Raw genomic sequence first — 21,187 nt, forward strand, 5'->3', positions numbered from 1 at the left:
CATTCAAGACAAAAAAACTGATACAGAGAATAAATTGATGATTGCCAGAGAAGGGGTGGGAGTACCCTTAAACTGGCCCAGTGCATGTGGTCTGCATTGGGCCAGTTTGGGCTTCTCATAGCATGGTGGCTGGATTTCCGAGAGTAAGCATCCCACAAAGATAGAGCAGGCTTCAGGTTTTTTTGACCTAGCTTTGGCAGTCATACAGCTGCACAACTTCTGCTGTACTCAACTGATTGGAAGAGTTACAAGCCCCCAGATTCAAGAGGAAGAAAAATAGAATCTACCGCTTGATAGCAGAGTTGCAAGTTCAAGAAGACCATGTGGGACTGGCAATTTGGTTCTGACTATTTTTGGAAAATACAAATTGCTATAATATTCTATAGGAAGCCAGGGGAAACATAGAAATCCAGATCTTTAACACTGTATTTAAAGGGGGAAAAAACTCAAAAATATATATGATTTCAATATTATATACATGTTTTTGCTTTATATGAACTATCCTAGTTTAAATCCATATCCATGATATAGATGTCTGTGTGTGTGTGTGTGTGTGTGTGTGTGTGTGTGTGTGTGTAATCCTGGTATATTAAAAAAAAAAGTGCTTCATAATTCAATAATCAGGATCAATTCCTATCTGCCACCTTCTTTTGGGCAAGTTCCTCTCCAATTTGCCTCTGTTTCCTCTTCTGCAAAATGAGAGGACCATCACATATCTCTCAGAGTTGTTGAGATAAAAGAATGATTACTTTGAAGGTTTTTGGAACAGACTACTCTTTCCAAAGATGGCTGGACAATATCTTCTATTTCATTTATTTTTCTACAACATGACCTCACTACTTCCTTATTAAGAAAGTGAAAGTGTTAGTTTCTCAGTCATGTCTGACTCTCTGCTTCCCCGTAGACTGTACCCCGACAGGCTCCTCTGTCCATCGAATCATCCAGGCAAAAATACCAGAGTGGGTTGCCGTTTCCTCATTCATGGGATCTTCCCAATCCAGGGACAGAACCCAGGTCTCTTGCACCTCCTTGAATTGCAGGTGGGTTCTTCACTGTCTGAGCCACCAGGGAAGTCTCCCTTCATCAAGAAGCACAGTCTAATTCCTCCCCCTGTGAATCTAGGTGGGTTTGTGATAGCCTCAACCAACAGCAAACAACAGTGATGTGATCTGGCTTCCGAGGCTGGTTCACAAAAGGTCATGCAGTTTCTGTCTTGTTCATTGGAACATTCACTCCTGGAGCCCTGGGCTAGCATGTGAGAAGTCTGAGGATGCTGAGGCTATCATGTGTAGCAAATAGTGAGGCCACATGTAAGCCCTCAGGCTGGCAATTCCAATCTTTCATTATCCTGACCCAAAAGTCAGACAGGTGAGTGGCTGGAACTCCAGATGATTTCAGGAGTTGTCAAGTCCAGCTGTCATCACTGGCCTTCAAGTCTTCCCAGCTGAGACTCCAGACATCACAGAGCAGAGACAAATCACTCCCACTCCACCTGAAATCCTGACCCATAGAATCTGTGAAACAGAATAAAATGGTTGTTTTAAACTGCTAAATGTTGAGATACTTTTTTATGTAGTAATAATAATTGCTAAAGCAAGATATGACATGTAGCTATAGAAATTAGTTCTTTTCTTCTTTTCTTTCTGAGATTACTCTGAATAATTTACTAAGATGCCACAGAAAGCATCTGATAATGTCGGGAATCTATAAGGACCGCATATTTGAAAGTAACTATAACAAATACTGCATCATATGTATAAACTGCAGAGAGAGGCAAGGGAGCAGGCAGAGACAGTCATCCCTGGCAAAGCTGCAGCAACTTTTGTGCCAGCAGGCAGGTGCCAAGAGTTCAGACCTGGGCAAAGGGTGAGGAAAGAACGGGTCATTCAGGGCCAACACAAGTCAGCAGGGAACAGGTCCCTGGTGCTTGCCAGGGTCAGTAGCATGATGCCCTTGGGTAAAGGGAAGGATCTGGCTTTATTTAGTCCTGTGGCCTGAAGTGTTGAGATGCAATGGTGTATAGTAAGGAAAGAAAGGGGGATTGACCTCAAGATTCAACTCAAGATGGGGAAACACCAAAGACTATGCATTATTAAAGGAGTATGAAGCAGTTGACTCGCTTAGAGCACTTCTTGGTATGCAAGGTGATCAAAACCAACAAGTGAAACAGGGTAGCAGGTCTCTATGGGTGGAAAGTCTTCCTTGAAGTAAAGCATCTGGCAGTCTTGCAATTCCCAGTGTATTTCCCAGAAGGAAATGGGTAGCTGAGGAAAATTTCACAAACTATTACAAAGATGTGGGCAGGTCAAGGGAAATAAAAATGGATGTCCAGTGTAGAGAGGCTAGCAAGAGTGAGGAGGCACTCACAGCCTTAGGCCTGAAGGGTCAACAGGCAGTAGCCATTATGGTTAGAGAGCAGCAGACTCTTTGAGAAGCTCTGGCTTTCAGCAGAAGGATGCAGCCAATCTACAGCAACCCCCAGGGAGGAATCCGGGAAGATAAGTTCTTCAATCTTACTCACCTTCTGTTGTTTCCCTTCTTGGCTGAATCTAATGTGAAGCCAGAGGGAAAGGGCTCACTGACGCAGTCCAAAAAGGCCCATCTTCTAGGGCATAGAGCAGAATGGAGAAAGGTTGAGACTGGACCTGGAGGAGCAAATGTAAGATACGTGTCCTTGTTCAGGAGCTCAGTCATGTCTGACTCTTTGTGACCCCATGGACTGCAGCAGGCCAGGCTTCCCTGTCCTTCACCATCTTCCAGAGTTTGTTCAAATTCATGTCCGTTGAGTCGGTGATGCCATCCAACCATCTCATCCTCTGCTGCACCCTTCTCCTCCTGCCCTCAATCTTTCCTAGCAACAGGGTCTTTCCCAATGAGTCAACTGTTTGCATCAGGTAACCAAAGTACTGCAGCTTCAGCTTCAGCATCAGTTCTTCCAGTGAAAATTCAGGGTTAATTTTCTTTAGGATTGACAGGTTTGATCTCCTTGCAGTCCAAGGGACTCTTAAGAGTCTTCTCCAGCACCAGAATTTTAAGGCTTCAATTCTTTGGCACTCAGCCTTCTTTATGGTCCAACTCTCACATCCATACATTACGACTAGAAAAACCATAGCTTTGACTATATGGACCTTTGTTGGCAAAGTGATGTCTCTGCTTTCTAATACATTGTTTAGGTTAGTCATAGTTTTTCTTCCAAGGAGCAAGCATCTTTAATTTCATGGCTTCAGTCAACATCAGCAATAACTTTGGAGCCCAGGAAAATAAAATCTGTCGCTGTTTCCACTTTTTCCCCATCTATTTGCCATGAAGTGATGGGACAAGATGCCATGATTTTAGTTTTTTGAATGTTGAGTTGTTGTTGTTGTTTTTTTAAAATGCTTTCTAATTCAGAGATGGCTAATTCTTTTTAAAAATCATTTTATTATTTATTAATAACAAATTAATCATTTTATAATAATAATAATAATAATTGTTAATAATCACTTTATTATTATTTTTTACAGTTGTATTTATTTGTTTTGGCTATGCTGGGTCTTCATTGCTGTGTGGGCTTTTCTCTAATTGCAGTGTATGGGCTTTTCATGGCAGTGGCTTTTCTTCTTGAGGAGCACAGGCTCTAGAGTATGTGGGCTCAGTCATTGTGGCAAATGAGCTGAGCTGCCCCACGGCACATGGGATCTTCCCAGATCAGGGATCAAACCTGTGTCTCCTGCATTGGCAGGCAGATTCTTTACCACTGAGCCACCAGGGAAGCTCCTGAATTTTGAGTTAAAAGGCAGCTTTTTCACTCTTCTCTTTCACCCTCATCAAGAGGTTCTTTAGTTCCTCTTCACATCCTGCCACTAGAGTGATATCATCTGCATATCTGAGATTGTTGATATTTTTCCTGGCAATCTTAATTCCAGCTTGGGATTCATCCAGCCTGGCATTTCCATGTTGTACTCTGCATATAAGTTAAACAAACAGGGTGATAATACATTGTACATACAGTCTTGTAGTTCTTTCCCAGTTTTGAACCAACCTGTTGTTCCATGTAAGGTTCTAACTGTTGCTTCTTGACCTGCATACAGTTTTCTCAGGAGGGAGGTAAGGTAGTCTGGTATTCCTATCTCTTTAAGAATTTTCCAGTTTGCTGTGATCCACACAGTCAAAGGCTTTAGTGTAGTCAATGAAGGAGAAGTAGATGTTTTTCGAATTCCCTTGCTTTCTCTGTGATCTAACAAAAGTTGGCAATTTGATGTCTGGTTCCTCTGCCTTTTCTAAACACAGTTTATACATCTGGAATTTCTTAGTACACATACTGCTAAAGCCTAGATTGAAGGATTTTGAGCATAAGCTTACTAGCATGCAAAATGAACAAAACTGTGTGGTATTTTGTACATTCTTTGGCACTGCCCTTCTTTGGGATTGGAATGAAACCTGACTTTTGCAGTCCTGTGGCCACTGCTGAGTTTTCCAAATCTGCTGGCATTTTGAGTACAACACTTCAACAGCATCATCTTTTAGGATTTTAAATAGTCAGCTGGAATTCCATCACCTCCACTAGCCTTGTTTGTAGTAATGCTTCCTAAGGTCCACTTGACTTCAGACTCCAGGATGTCAGGCTCTAGGTGAATGAGCACATCCAATTTAGAGCAACACTCTGAGGCTGGAGCAGAACGAGGACAGTGAGGACCCCTGAAGAAGGTGGCTGGCCAGTAAAGGCTTCTGGTACTAGCTCTTCTCTCATTGTGGCACCAATGTTATCAGCTAGAAACTAGGCATAATCAACTGGGATAATGTATCTAAGACTGGGGATTTGTGGATTGGGTAGACTCCAAATAGACTAGGCTATGACAACAGTTAGTTTCATATCCTATTCATTCATTGTTATTCGTTCATCCAGGGTTTCTTAAACTCAGCGGTACTGATATTTTGAGTCAGATGATTGTTGTGGGGAGCTGTTCTGTGCATTGTAGGATGTTTATCAGCACCCCTGGCCTCTAAATGCAAGATGCCAATAGTCACACCCCATCCAGTTGTGAAAACCAAAAATGTCTCCAGACCTTTGTCCCCCTTGGGGAAAATCACCTTTGATTAAGAATCAATGCACTCATTCATTCAAGGAACATTTATCAGGTGACAGAAGACACTGTGTGGCAGTGAGACATGGCACTTGCTTTCTCAGACTTCCTAGACTAGTGAAGGAGTCCAACCTTAGACATACAAGTGCACAAACAATGCACTTTGAGGGGAAAGTTAAAGCTAACAGAAGATCTGTTAAAGACCTTTTCAAACCAGTGCCAGTTTAGAAAATCCATAGATCATGGAAATATGAGTCTGAGGGGGAATTTTTAGTGGTCATTAACATTCTTTAAATTTAGGTTTTCAACAACAGCAACAAAAAATAAATAAAAATAAATTTAGGTTTTCTTTACCTTGAATCTCCAAATATCATACAACTTGAAGCTGTAATTTAAATAACATCTGTTAAAATCAGAAAGTTATAATAATGGGTTAAAATGGTTGCAATTGCTTTGCTACTCATCATCAAAAGGTAGAGTCTAATTCCCTCTTCTAAGGAAAAACAGGTTCCCAAATAGCCATGTGAATAGGTAAAGATGGCTATCAGTTAACTTTTGCTATTTTATAAATCATTCCCAAACAGCAACCATTTTATCTGCTCACAGTTCTGCTAGTCAAATGAACATATTGTCTTCCTGGGCCTGCTAAGTTGAGCTTGGATGGTCTTGGGTGGCCTCACTCAATTGCCTGCTGGTTGGTGGGCTGATTGGTTTGTGGGTGGAAGGAGGAGCAGGGGAAGGCAGTTCACTCACATGTCTGGTACTTGTTTTGATATTAGCCGGGGTGACTGGATGACTTTGCCATATGTTATTCATCATATAACAAGGTAGCCTGGGCTTGTTTACTGGATGGCAGAAGAGGCTTCCAGCACCAGAGGTAAGCCCCACTGCAATGTACTTTCCGAGCCTCTGTTTGCATCCTATATGCCATGTAACATTGGACAAAGAAAGTTAAATAGCTAGGTCTAGAATCAAGTCACAAAAAAACTTTATCTTTTGATGGGAAAAGTTATAGTACATCAAGACTATTTCTTTCCTCAATAAATCACTGTGTGTGTGAGAGAGAGAGTGTGAGTGTGTGTGTGTTGGTGGGGGTGGGGGGAGTGAGGTGATGGTGGAGATTTTCAAGAGGAATGCCACAGACAAGGCAGCTAGTGTTGATAATATAAATAAACGAATTCTCTATAACTATTTTGAAACTCCCAGTTGGCTTTAGCAATAAATGTACAGCCACAAAGATGGGGGTATAAAAGTTATAGAGATATGACGGAAAGAGAGCATGTGTAAATGACCAGGTGAGTCCTCGCAGTTTGCTTCAGATGATCGTGAGAAGTTGTTTAGCCATTTCCTGGCCTCTGCACATTTCCATTATGAACATTGTCCCAGGTTTTGTTTTAGAAGCCCTGGCAACTTCTGAAAACTGACTGTTTCACTGGAAATGTTGTGCAAATCAGATCCTGCTATCTGCTAGTCATAAATGTATCCTTTCCAAAAGTGGACTCTCCAAAACAGTATGTTTTAAAATGTTCTTTGTGTAAAAATAACTGCAAAAGGCTAGAAGTATTGTTCCTATCAATTACTGGATGGATGAATCTAGAAGAAAGACCAAATACATCAGCAATTTGGCCTCTTAGAATTTTTGTTTAGGGGTATGCTTTTGTTTTTAAATAAAGAAGGACATGAACTCTTAATAGCATCATTGTGTAATGACTAAGAGCTTGGACTCTGAAGCCAGAGTTTAGGGTACAAATCCTGACTTTTCCATTCACTGCGATCTCGGACAAGTTACTTAACCTATCTGTGCTTCAGCTTCCTTATTTTTAAATGAGATGCAATAATATAATTTATCCTTTATAATTGTTACATGGAGTAAATCAGTTAATATTCCTGCAATTCTGACCACTGCTTGGGATAGAAGCAATGAGACACAATCTGAAGCTTTCTTAGAAACGCTGGTGTGTCTTAAGGACAATTTTTGGTGTCCCTGCTGCTGCTGCTGCTAAGTCGCTTCAGTCGTGTCCGACTCTGTGCGATCCCATAGATGGCAACCCACCAGGCCCCACCGTCCCTGGGATTCTCCAGGCAAGAAACACTGGAGTGGGTTGCCATTTCCTCCTCCAATGCATGAAAGTGAAAAGAGAAACTGAAGTCACTCAGTCATGTCTGACTCTTAACGACCCTATGGACTGCAGCCTTCCAGGCTCCTCCACCCATGGAATTTTCCAGGCAAGAGTACTGGAGTGGGGTGCCATTGCCTTCTCCATTGGTGTCCCTAGGCATCATCAAAAAGACCATCCATCACCTTTGTCTTGCTGAAATAGCAGCAGCACCAGCAGCTCAGGGAGAGAAGTGCAGTGAACCAGTACTCAGCATGTTTGCAGATTGCTCTCTGTGGTATAAGGCTGCAGGGAAGAGGTGGCAGTGTCAGTATTGTGGTTTAGGGAATGTCAGAGGATTTCCATCATCAGCTGTCTCAGTCTCTTCTGTTCATAAGCTGAATTTCTGAGTGAAGTCAAGCGTTAAAAAACTGTTATGAAATCACAGTCTGTATCCATCAACCCACACACATAAGCCAGCCTTTGCTTTCTTGAGCTATCCATCAAAAAAGCAGTCACATTCAAAAGAATAAGTAGTTGACTTTAAAAAGAATGTCATTAAAAAGTATCTAATGGAATTATTCAAGAGACCTTATTAAGGAAGCCACTTCTCTACTTCACATTGTTTAAAAGAATTTCAAAGAACACAAGGTAAGTTTAAATGATTCTAAGAAATAAACAAATTCCTTAGCGTCATCGTTGAAACACTTAACTAAATTACATCCTTTGTTTGAGGTTGATCAAATCATCCATCTGCCTCACCCCAAATATCCATCTCAGCCACCATCTCCCCTCATCATCCCTCCCAGGGACAGAGGCAACACATATTTGCTGAATGAAAGAATGAATGGCTTCCTCCATATAACTAACCTCACAAACCATTTTCTACTCTAGGGAATCTTCCCCACCCAGGGATTGAATCCAAGTCTTCTGCATGGGCTGGTGGATTCTTTACCAATGTGCCACCAGGGAAGCCCACAAAACACTTTATCAGGAAACAATTGCTCACTGAACTCAGAGTCTACAGATATTTTTCAAGGGTGGACAGTGGAAGGGAGATTTAACCTAGCAAAATGGATCCAAAGATTATTTCAGAAAGGGGCTCTGTTTCAACAAATCTGTAATCACCAGCATTCTAAGGATAGGGAAAGCTCAGAAAAGGAATAATAAAGATTATTTTTTTCTATTGAATAGTTATTATCATTTGCAACCTCACTCTCAGCATTTATTGTCTTGTTCTTTCCCTCTTCCCTTCAAATCTGCCCCCCAAAGGAGTTTCTTTCATGCTTTGTTGCCTCATTAACCACATTTAAAAAAAATAATTTTTAAGAAAAAAACTAAGTGTATTCTTTTAAATAAGATTTGTTTCTGGGTTCTATCAGATTTCATGAAATCTCTACAGCATTGAGCTCCAGCCACATCAATTTCTTGGAAAAGATGAATTGCATTGGAGGCAGACGGAAAGGCCAGCCTGGATTAGATTAATGAAGTTGAGACATTTGTTATTTTTAAGAAATAAACTGTTGGAAAAATGGTAAGATTCGGGCATCTTGTTAAGGTTATTGTGTTTGTGTTTGCTGGCAAGAATGTATCTTTCTACATTTGTGTCTAACCTGAGTGTTCCAGTAACTATCACCGCAACACAGACTGCTCCAAGCTTGATAGCAGAAAATAACCACCATTTTATGATAATTGTGGATCCCAGGGATCAGGAATTCAGAAAGGGCACAGAAAGATATCTTGTCTCTGCTGTGTAGTGCTTAGGGCCTCATCTGGGAAGATTCAAACATCAGGGAGTGACTTAGTTTGAGGCTAACATTATCTGAAAGTTTGCTTACTCACATATCTGGCAGTGCTTGTTGGCTGAGACCTCAGTTGGTCTGGTCTGGGGCTGGGACACCAACATGTGGTCTGTCCATGGCTCTGGGCTTCCTCACAGTAAGGAGACTGGGTTCTAAGCACGCGTATCCCAAGAGAATCTGGGCAGAGCTGGGCTATTTTTTATGATCTAGTCTTAAGTGCTACACATGACATCAATTCTACCTCGGTCACATGCTCACTCAGATTGAAGGGTAGGGAAGACAGGCTGCACTTCTTAAGGGGAGGAGTATCAGTTACCTTGTAAGAAACAGGGAGAAGGGAGCTATTAATTGTGACCATGCCTTTGACTGTGTGGATCACAATAAACTGTGGAAAATTCTGAAAGAGATGGGAATACCAGACCACCTGACCTGCCTCTTGAGAAACCTATATGCAGGTCAGGAAGCAACAGTTAGAACTGGACATGGAACAACAGACTGGTTCCAGATAGGAAAAGGAGTATGTCAAGGCTGTATATTGTCACCCTGCTTATTTAACTTATATGCAAAGTACATCATGAGAAACGGTGGACTGGAAGAAGCACAAGCTGGAATCAAGATTGCTGGGAGAAATATCAATAACCTCAGATATGCAGATGACACCACCCTTATGGCAGAAAGTGAAGAGGAACTAAAAAGCCTCTTGATGAAAGTGAAAGAGGAGAGTGAAAAGGTTGGCTTAAAGCTCAACATTCAGAAAACGAAGCGCATGGCATCTGGTCCCATCACTTCATGGCAAATAGATGGGGAAATAGTGGAAATAGTGTCAGACTTTATTTTTGGGCTCCAAAATCACTGCAGATGGTGACTGCAGCCATGAAATTAAAAGATGCTTACTCCTTGGAAGGAAAGTTATGACCAACTTGAAAAGCAGAGACATTACTTTGCCAACAAAGGTCCATCTAGTCAGGGCTATGGTTTTTCCAGTGGTCATGTATGGATGTGAGAGTTGGACTGTGAAGAAGGCTGAGTGCTGAAGAATTGATGCTTTTGAACTGTGGTGTTGGTGAAGACTCTTGAGAGTCCCTTGGACTGCAAGGAGATCCAACCAGTCCATTCTAAAGGAGATCAGCCCTGAGTGTTCTTTGGAAGGAATGATGCTAAAGCTGAAACTCCAGTACTTTAGCCACCTCACGCGAAGAGTTGACTCATTGGAAAAGAATCTGATGTTGGGAGGGATTGGGGGCAGGAGGAAAAGGGGACGACAGAGGATGAGATGGCTGGATGGCATCACTGACTCAATGGACGTGAGTTTGAGTGAACTCCGGGAGTTGGTGATGGACAGGGAGGCCTGGCGTGCTGCGATTCATGGGGTCGCAAAGAGTCGGACACGACTGAGCAACTGAACTGAACTGAACTGAACTGTGACCATCTTTGGAAAATACAAGGTGCCATACTGGGCATAAAATGCATTCTAATTTTCTTGTATGGTGGTATAGAGGCTAAAAATGTCTCTGGCCCTTGAATCTATTTGCTTAGTTTAAACTAAAATAATCAATATCCTTTTTCCTGTAGACTGGTGAAGGGAAAAATACAACCTTTTATTTGCAAAGAGCCAAGGTAGGGAAAGGGAGAATGACTGGTAAGTACTCTGGTGGCTCAGAGTTCTGCAATGCAGGAGACCTGGATTCCATCTCTAGTATGGGAAGATCCCCTGGAGGAGGGATTGGCAACGCACTCCAGTATTCTTGCCTGGAGAATCCCCCTGGCAGGCTACAGTCCATGGGGTCACAAAGAGTTGGACATGACTGAGTGACTAAGCACAGCACACAAACTTTGATAATAATTAATAAGTCCTCTTTTAAACCTGGGACTATATTAAATCTAAACTGAGAGGGGTTTGAATGAGTGGGATGGGAAACTTGGTCAGATCAACAGCAGACTCAGGGAGAAGCTTCGGATAAACAAAATTTGGCAAAGCCAAAAATCACTGAAGCACGAAGTATCTCTGGAGAATCAGTCCCGCACTAACAAATGAATCCTTGGGTTAAATGCAGCACTAATGCCTATTCATTGGAAGGACTGATGCTGAAGCTGAAACTCCAATACTTTGGCTACTTGATGAGAAAAACTGACTCAGTGGAAAAAACCCTAATGCTGGGAAAGATTGAAGGCGGAAGGAGAAGGGGATGACAGAGAATGAGATGGTTGGATGACATCACCAACGCAATGGACATGGGTTTGAGTAGGCTCTGGGAGTTGGTGATGGACAGGGAGGACTTGCATGCTGCAGTCCACGGGGTTGCAAAGAGTCGGACACAACTGAGCAACTGAACTGAACTGAATGCTTAACATCCTTTTTTTTGCTCCCAGAGCCAAAATTTCTACCTGTTTAGAGGTTCAACGCCACTGTTCTCTGCATCTGGCTGAAAGAGTGTTTTCTGCCCCAGTTTCTCTTGCTCCACTTTCTTTTCCTACTTACTCTGGCACCAACTCTATTCCAGATTCATTCTCAACTCCAAAAGGAGAAGCACTTCTGGTGAGTTGCTGGGAGGCAGTCAGTGCTTTCTCAGCCACTGCCTTCTCTGTAAATTTCAGCTGGTAGATGCAAACAACAAAGGGATTCCTACGATCACTTGAAATTTATAGAGTGATAGAGCTCTTCGTTTTTGTTTGTTTATTTATTTTGGCCATGCTGGATCTTTGTTGCTGCATGCGGGCTTTCTCTAATTGCAGTGAGCAGGGACTACTCTAGTTGTGGGACACAGGCTCCAGGGGGTGCTTGCTTCAGTAGCTGCAGCACTCAGGTTCAGCTGTTGCAGCCCATGGGCTCTAGAGAGTAGGTTCAGTAGCTGTGGCACACAGGCTTTGTTGCTCCAAGTCATGTAAAATCCTCCCAGACCAGGGATCAAACTCATGTCCCCTGAAATGGCAGGCAGACTCTTAAACACTGGCCCCCCAGGGAAGTCCCTTCCTCCTTAATTAGTTTGGAATGTTTATAAATTGTAATATCAAAGTTATTTTCTTGATAAATAACAATGTGATAGGTGGAATTATGACCCTCAAAGAGGGTGTCTTTTTCCCTAAGACCTCTGAATATGTGTTCTTACCTGGCAAAGGAAATCTGCAGAGTTGATTCTTTTCATTCCAAATGTGTTCCTTCTCATGTCTTACTTAGGCTAGGGAATGGTGCCAGTGTCCCTCCATTCACTCAAGCCAGAGTCATTCTAGTTTAATCCTTTTGATCACAGAGGGAGAGCAGTGAGGGGGAAGATCTTTCTGAAGAGAGATTTTAGTTCCTTACCCAGGATTAAACCTGGATAACCCGGATGAAAACCAAGAGTCCTAGCCAGTAGGCCACCAGGGGCTAGAGGCTAGAAGCAAAGTGGCCCTGGCTCTTGCCCCTGTTTGAAAGCAAGAATATTTCAAGGAGGCTAAAGCTGTAAAAACAGGTACGAAGTTTATTATTAGAGACAGCACAATGTATGGGAGAGCACACAGGAAAACAGTTTATTGAACTCAGAAGCAGGTCAGAGATACATACCCAGAGAGAAAGGGTGTGGGCCTCCTCTCTGGGAGGAAGAGTGCCGTAAGTCAGACACGAGGCAGAGACACACATCCTGGGTGGGGAAGAGTGTGGTACAGAGGGGATGTAAATCCTTACACAGGACAGTCCTTCTGGGTCTTTGTTTACCCTTGGCCACTTGTTTCTTTCTTCACACCTGACTGGTCTGTGGATCCTCCCTAAGCTGCATGCATAATTTTTTGCTAAGATGGAGCTCACTGTAGTGACCTATGGGTACAAGCCCACACTTATTATGTGCTGGGAGCCCCCTTCATTTTTGACTGCCAAGAAGCCTTCCTGTGCATGTGCAGACAGGAAAGTCTTCTTTGACCTCAGGAATGGGCACCTTATCTCTTTGCTTTAGCAGGGCTCAGCTTTTGCCACTAGCTTTGTCCTTGGAGTCACTGTGTGAGAACAAAGTGAAGTCGCTCAGTCGTGTCAGACTCTTTGTGACCCCATGGACTGTAGCCTATCAGCCTCCTCCGTCCATGGGATTTTCCAGGCAAGAGTGCTGGAGTGGATTGCCATTTCCTTCTCCAGGGGATCTTCTTGACCCAGGAATCGAACCCAGGTCTCCCACATTGCAGGCAGACACTTTACCATCTGAGCCACCAGGGAAGCCCCAGGGTAAGAACAAGGCTCAGTTTTACTCCACTTGACGACCACCAGGTGTCTGGCCCAGAGGCCCACTGTCTCCTACCTCACTTTCTCCCCTTTAGATACTATAGGTTGCAGAGCTTAATACCAATTACCCCAAAACTTCTCTGCTATGAAGATGTTGATGATAAACACTTTCTAACACTCCAATACATAGAAATCTGCAAGTAGTTTTGCAAAAACTTTTGCTTTTTTGTTAAAAGGAATAAACTCTGTCTTTCTTATTTCCTCCTTCTGTCCATGAACACAGACAAGATATCTGGAGAGGCAGCAACTATCTTGTGACCATGAGGTAACACGTATTAAGGAAAGACCAAGAGAATCACAGGGACACCAACCTTGGTATTGTTAAATCACAAACCAAAGGTAGCAGTGGCTTCAGTGTAGACTTGTTATAAAAGAAGAATAAACTCTCCTTTTGTAAAGCCATTCTATCTTGAGAGTTTTTGTTACTTGCAATCAAAAGAATTCTTGACACACTGCCATGCCCTAATCCAATCAGCCATCACATCCTCTGCACTCGGCCTCCTGAGGCTTTCTCTCATGTACTTCATTCTATCCCGGCTGCCTCTGCCTTGGTTCACATGCCCATGGAGCCACCACATTAACCTCCCAACTGGCTTCCCTACCTCCAATCTTTTTCTCCAACATATTCATGTTTATTGCCTGAACTTGAATTTTTCAGAGATTCCCAATTTCCCTCATGTAAAGTCTTAGTTACTTAGAACGGCCTCCAGTGATTTTCTTGATTTAGCCCCTACACATCTCCCCATGATTCAGTGGGTCTAGGCTGAGGCCCAAGGCTTTGTATTTTTAATAAGCTCTCTGATGATGCTAATGCTGCTAGTAGTGGGTAAACCACTTTTTGAGTTGTACTAGTCCAGAGTTCTTTTCCTTTTCTTATTTCCATCACAAAATTTGCCTCATTTTGTGATGATAGATTCTCTCATTCCTTAATTCAGTGTTTCTCAGACAGTGTGCATCAGACTCCTTGAAAGGGCTCCTTACAGCACATAATGGTGCCTTCTACCCCAGAATTTCTGATTCAGTAGATTTAGGGTAGGGCTTAAGAATTTGTGTTTCTAACAAGTTTTCAGGTAATGCTGATGCTGCCTGTCAGTGACCACACTTTGAAAACAACTGCCTTAGTACAGGATTTCTCATCATTGCTTCAGCTCATGTTTTGAGCCAGATAATTCTTTACTATGGAGAGGCTGCTCCTTGTATTAGAGGATGTTCAACAGCATTCCTAGCCTCTAGTCACTGGATGCCAGTAGCAGCTCCTCCAGTTGTGACAAAAATGTCTCCAGACATTCCCAGATGTCCGCTTGAAGGCAAAATCGCCTATAGTTGGAAACACTACCTTGGTGTGACTGTTTGAGCGATATCCATCTCCTTTAGTATCTAAGTTTCACAAAAGCAGGAGCCTGTTTCTTGTATTCCTAATGCCTAGAGTAGGCACTTAACGGATCCTTGTTCAACAGATGAATGAATCTAATTCCAAACAAGTTTAAAATATTTTAATGCTTTTTTATTTTGTGCAATCCTTTTCCCGATCACCAAAAAGTATGAAAAGAAATCTTCCTGCTGCCTCCCTACCTGAACAGCAGCGACATGCTTCCAGGTTCCTTTGACCAGTAACATAGGGGTTGAAGACATTCCCCAGTCTCCAACGCTAGAAGAGGCGGTCCACTGAGGCATTATATCAATCGCCCCAGAGAGGGAAGAGAAAGAGGTTTTTTGTTGTTCTTTTGTTTATTTCTGTTTTGTTTTGATTGCACTGCACAGCATATAGTATCTTAGTTCTCCCACCAGGGATTGAGCCTATGCGCCCTGCAGTGGAAGTGTAGGGTCTTAACCATTGGATCACCAGGGGATTCCCAAAAGAGGTTTTCTTTTTCCAGGATAAGGTGGAGGATGAGGTTGGATTTCCCCACTCTGACCACATTCAACTCCATTCTCTCACTGGGAGAAGAAGAGGAGATAGAGCTAGGCCCTGCCCATGCAAGATTTCCCGAGAGGTGGCAGGACCTCAGTGGGACAGAGCTGTGTGAATGGGGGATGGAGCGGCAGTGAGGATCTTGGTCACAAAGCCTGGGGTCACTGAGCTGCTCCATGGTCTACCCAGAATGGCAGAGCACAATCAGTAATGACTATATTTTCAGTCTTTTTTTCTGTACTTTTACAGAATATCCATACTTTAGCAGTGATATCTTGGAAATAATATCTTAACCAAAGCACAAAGTCAATAAGGAAATATCTTAATCAAAGCACAAAGTCAATAAGGAAACTTTTAAGAACTATGATAGGCTGCTAGAAAGAGGATACATTTTGAATAGAGTACTGCTGCTCCCCCAAAAGAGCATCATATGGAGGGCTGCCTGTGACATCCAAACACAGGTAGCCCAGTTACAGATAGAGAGGCTGAGGATTCAGAACCCTGGCAGGCAGCAGGTGGGAGCTGGGGACTTGCAGAATTGGTGTCAGTCTGTTCCTGCTCATGCTTGTTTGACCTCTTCCAACTTCCTCCTCCTGCCACATATCACTAAATCTGGGGCAGTTTGGTGCTTCTCCAGTGAGAGTAATTAGGGAATAAATTGTTCCATTCTAGGTTGTCTTGGACGACAATCATCTTGCTCTATGTAACAGCCAGGTCTTCAGGTCAGGTTTTGTGAATGCCTGAGGGTAGTTGAAGACTTGTTCACTCACCTGTGGGGAGATTAACAATCATTGTGCTTTCAGAAAATTCTTAACAGGCTGGGTAGTGGAGCAGAACTTTCTGGTTCACTAAGAGTGTGGGTGTAATTTTAAATAGATTTCTGGATTAACTGACTCTTTGTAGTATGTATAGAAGTTACTTGAGTATGTATGAGTATGTATAGAAGTTACTTGAGTATGTATGAGTATGTATAGAAGTTACTTGAGCTAGGGACTTCCCTGGTAGTCCAGTGGTTAAAACTGTGCTAGCCATTCAGGCAGGGGATGTGAGTTCAATCCCTGGCCGGGGAATTAAGATCCTGCATGCTGCGCAATACGGCCAAAAGAAGAAGGAAAAAAAAAAGAAGTTATTGAGCTAACTTAAGACACAAAGTGGAATTTATACCTATATTACACCTGTATCAGCATAATTTACCGATCAGGAGCTGAATGTGGATAAAGGAAGGCTTTAGGAAGGGAAGAAGCCTGGAACAGAAAGCATCTCTCCTCTCTGATTCTCAGGTGGATTTTCTTCTCTGTGTCTCTCCTGGCCTCCCACGCCACCCTACACTCTGCCTTTCTCTGCTTATTCTATCCACTTGATAAACTACGACTTTGCAAAACTCCTGAGTTCACATGCAGGCACCCCAGCCTCCTGTAGACACTGACCAACATCCTCTCTTCTCCAATACCAATTTACCAGGAAAGAGAATCTGATGGGTGTAGCTTGCATCCAGCTAGCTATGAGTAGTAGTATAAGCACAATTATTGTGGCCCACCCTGAAGATGAGGACAGTTCCCTGATACCATTCTGTTTTAGGTTGGATTTCCCCAGAAGCAGACTCTGAATCAAGAAGTAAAAATCTGTTGTAAATAAGAACTAGATAATTTGGGAGGAAGCTGGAAGAACACCTCTTCACCTTTCTTACTTCCTTTGGCCATAAGCTTCATTTGCAACTCCCAAGCCAGAAGGCAAGGAAGCCCAGGGAGCCTATGAAATTAATCTATGTTTGGCCAGCCTCCCAGGGCATAGAGCAGGGTGGAGCCGAATGGCAAGTCAATCTGAAGAGCAAATGAAAGATGTGATTCAGACATTTCTCAATAGAATCTTGTTATTCATATACCCCAACACAGATTATGAAAAAGTAAATTATTCAATTTTTAGTTGTGGGGAATTGTAGCATTTAGGCATGCCCATTTTCACAGTATTACTCAGATTTGAATAGTCTACTGAAACTTGGCATTCATCATACATCTAGGGTCAGAAATGTCAGTAAACTCCTGGGCAAATTTAAAGCTTGTTTTGATTTACATAAATGCAGTCCAGGCCTGTTACGACAAGCTTAACTAGTTCACATGTCAAATGTGGTATATTTATATTATACTCAATGTGAGTGGCTGTGACCTAAGCAGAAGGAAAGTTGGTTTTCCAACAATAATTTCAGATTGTTCTTCTCCATATCTTCATGTGTTGCTGCCAGAAGTCACTGTCCAGGGCTTCATTTAAACTCCTGTCATGTTGATCCAATCTCAATCTGTAAATATTTGTAGAAAGAATTTTTCCCCAATTGCTTTTATCAAAAGTCTTGTTTCGTTTCTGAAACAAACCACCACAGTGGTTTGCATCAACCGCTGTTTAACAAATTACCACAGATTTAGTGGTTTAAGACAACAGAAACTTAGCACCTTTCAGTTTTGGATGTCAAAAGTCTAAAATGGGTCAGAAAGACAGAATTCCTTCTGGAAGCTCTAGGAAAGAATCTCTTTCTCTGCCTTTTTCAGCTTCAAGGAGCTGCCTGCATTTTTTGATTTGTAACCCCTTTTCCATCTCCAAAGCCAGCAGAGTAGCATCTTCAACTCTCTCTCCCTGTCTCTGTCTTTCTCTCGCCTCTGTTTCTGTCTCCTTCTCTGACTCTCCTACCTCCCCCTTATAAGGACCTTGTGATTACACTGGTTCTCCCAAGATAATCCAGGATAACCTCTCCATCTCAAGATCTTTGCAATATAGAGAGAGGTTCCTGAGGGGCAGGAATTATCTTGACCAGAAGAAAGGGCATGATAAAATAAAGAAAGAAAGAAAACAAACAAAAAACCTGAAGGATAAGTGTTTTGGGGGTGAATGATAGAGATAAGGCTGTAGATATGGGGATGGAAAACTGAGGTACCCATGTTCATTTCTTCTAGGTTGACAAAGGTCAGAGAGTTGGGAGAACAGTTAAAAGATTGGTGAAGGTCTGGAATAGCTTCTATGAGAGTGAAGGAGGGTGTTGATCAGGCTTCAGTGTGGGATTAACTGGGATGCTGAGATCCACATAAGTCTCCATGATCACTCATTTGGCCACTGCTTGTGCAGCTGTATAGCACTTGGCAGTCAGTGTGTAGGGAACAGAAATGCGAACATTCATTCAATCCATGAAGTTTCTCATAATTTCATTCCCTGCAATACAAATTCCTTTTTTAGTTCCTCTGATTACATGCTGGGGCAGAGACTGTTTTTTGACCCCCTTTATTTCTTTTCCCTAACTTTTAAACTGAGTATGTGGATTTCCAAGATTACATTTCCAAGCTTTCTTTGCAACTAGATGTGGCTATATGACTAATGGAATACGTGGTGGCTTAGCACACAGGCACACAAGTGTCCTTAAAGGATTCAGCATTGCTATCTTTCTCTCTTCCTGTTTCTCCCTGGCTGGAATGCAGAGACAATGGCTTGTACCCAAGAACTATTTTGGATAGTGAGGGGGAAGCCTGTATGTTTAGATGGCAAAGCAGTAAGACAGAAGGAATCTTGGTCCCAGGCAATCATAGAGCCAATATATCAGCACCATACCAGTGCCTCTGGACTTCATTTGCATGAAGAAAATCTTCTAAGTAAACTTCCTGTTATATATAACTGAAGTTACTTCTACATTGTCCATACTCCCTGGTCTCTTGGAGAGTCTCACCTACATTGATATTCTGTCAATTCCATATGCTTCTGTCTTCCTCAACTTCCTGTTTAAGCTTCCTCTAATGTATTTTTTGAACACACACCCATGGTTTGACCTGACATCAGCTCTGCTTGTTCAAATCTCTTTCCAACAGCTTATCATATTGGGGGCAATTTTGCTTATATTTTACTTCTGATTAAATTACAATGGAATTTTCCTTGATCCTTCCTCAACTATCTTTAGTCCTGCATTATTTTCACAGTGCTATTAACAATCATGCCATGCTATGTTACATTTTATTAATTAAATTATTCAACATTGATTGAGCATCTTCTATGTGCACTGAAGTGATGGACACCATGGAGACACAGAAACCAGTAAAACATGAGATATACCATTAAGAATCTGACAATCCAGTAGGAGAGAGGAATATAAAAGCAATAAACATAATGAATATAAAAGCAAGGAAGCCATATTCTGCATGCTTTGGAGAAGTATGCAGTATTTAAATTTTTTTCCCCCAATTCACCATAGAAGTTTGTTAGATTGGAAGTAGAACTCAAGTTTTCTGATTCCCAACATCCTAGCCATAATATCAGATTCCACACTTGGCTGCCATCCCTTGTTTTAAATAAACATCTTGGAAAACAAAATCTTATTTAAAAGTTTGTTGTTGTTGTTATTGTTGTTTGTTTGTTTTTGGCCATTCCATACAACTTGTGGGATCATAGTGAAAGCACTGAATCCTAACCACTGAACCACCAGGGAATTTCCAATTTAAAATTTTAAAGTGTAGAAAATAAAATCTTTGAAAGAATTAGAGTATAAGTTTGTTCATTTATTTACTGCATGTCAGGCCCAGAGGTACATGTTAGGATGAACTGGAAACAAATGACTGATGTGGTCCTGTCCTTACAGGTATTAAACATAAATCTCCCATGTAAACATAAAATGCTAACTATGATTAAAACATTTCCAAGAAAATGTGCATGGTACCCAGAGAGGATATAATGGGAGCATTGATTCCAGTTCAGGAGAGCATGGAAGGTGCTGCGATGGGGAAGGGAGGCAGGGGGTGGCCTGGAAAAGGCGAGGCCCCTCAATAGAGGAAAAGAAGAGAGGCCCAGGAAGTCAGCTTGCTCAGTGGCACTCAGAGAGCAAAAGGAGGGCAGTGTGATGTAAGGGGAGACAAGAGAGGTAAAGAGGGGCCAAACTGTGTTGCAATTTTGGCTTATATTAAGGGCAACGGAAAGCAAGTGAAGTGATTTCAAATAGATTTCTCTGACTGTTGAATGAAGAGTGAAATATAGGGGATAGAAGTAAAAGTCAGAAGCAGGGAGACCAGTTTGGTGGCTATGGTAGGAATGCATCTCTGAGGTAAGGATAACCCAGAGTAAGACCTGCTGTGGGGAGAAGTAGATAGGAGATGTCTTTAGGGAGACTTGGCAATGGTTCAGATCTGGAATGTAAGAAAAGAGATGTCAAGGATGACACCTGGGTTTCTTCACCTGACAGATGCTGATATTTCTCAGTGAGATAGGGAGAAAATAAACCAGATTTGAAGATAAGAGTAAGATGAAATGGATCTTTCTCCATGACTTTGATATGTCTTTGAAATATCCAAGTCAAAATGTCATAAAGGGAGTTGGAGAAATGTGTTTGGATCCACTTACAAGTGAAAACTGGGGAGATAGGTATCTGTGGGTTGGTTAGAACTGGAACTGTGGCAGGAAGGAGAGCACCTAGAGAGAGTGTGTAGAAAGGGGTAAGAAGTGAGTTTTTTTGATTCATCAGTTCTGAAAGGCCAGATAGGGTAGCATAAAACCTGCAAAAGAAACTGGACCAGAAACTGGCTGAGGAAGAAGGAAGAAAACCAGGAGCTAGTTGAGGCCTGAAAGCCAATCAGGAGAGTGCTTCAAAGAAAGAGTGTTCAACAGTGTCAAATAAGATGAGGCTTGAAAACTCTCCATGGAATTTTGCATCATGGCAATGACTCAAGCTCAAATGTTTTGATGGAATGATGAGGGTGATGAGGGTGACAGCCAGATTTGGAGGGAACTGAGGAGTAAATGGTAAGAAAATGGAAACAGAGTATGGAAAATTCTTTTTAAAAGTTTGTGAGGGGAGGGAGAGCTAAGGCAAAAGCTAGAAAAGAATATAGGACTGAGGGTTGGTTGGTTTTGCTTTGCTTTTATGGCAGACACAAGAATAGTCTGTATATTCAGCCCATTTATATAGCAAACACAATTTATAAATAGACTCAAATACAGAATTTAGAATTTGATAAAGAGCATCTTGGGCTTCCCAGGTGGCACTAGTGGTAAAGAATCTGCCTGCCAATGCAGGAGATGCAAGAGACAAGGGTTTGATCCCTGGGTTG

The sequence above is a fragment of the Bos mutus genome, chromosome 13 (genome assembly GCF_027580195.1).
Source record: "Bos mutus isolate GX-2022 chromosome 13, NWIPB_WYAK_1.1, whole genome shotgun sequence".
Classification (NCBI taxonomy): domain Eukaryota; kingdom Metazoa; phylum Chordata; class Mammalia; order Artiodactyla; family Bovidae; genus Bos; species Bos mutus.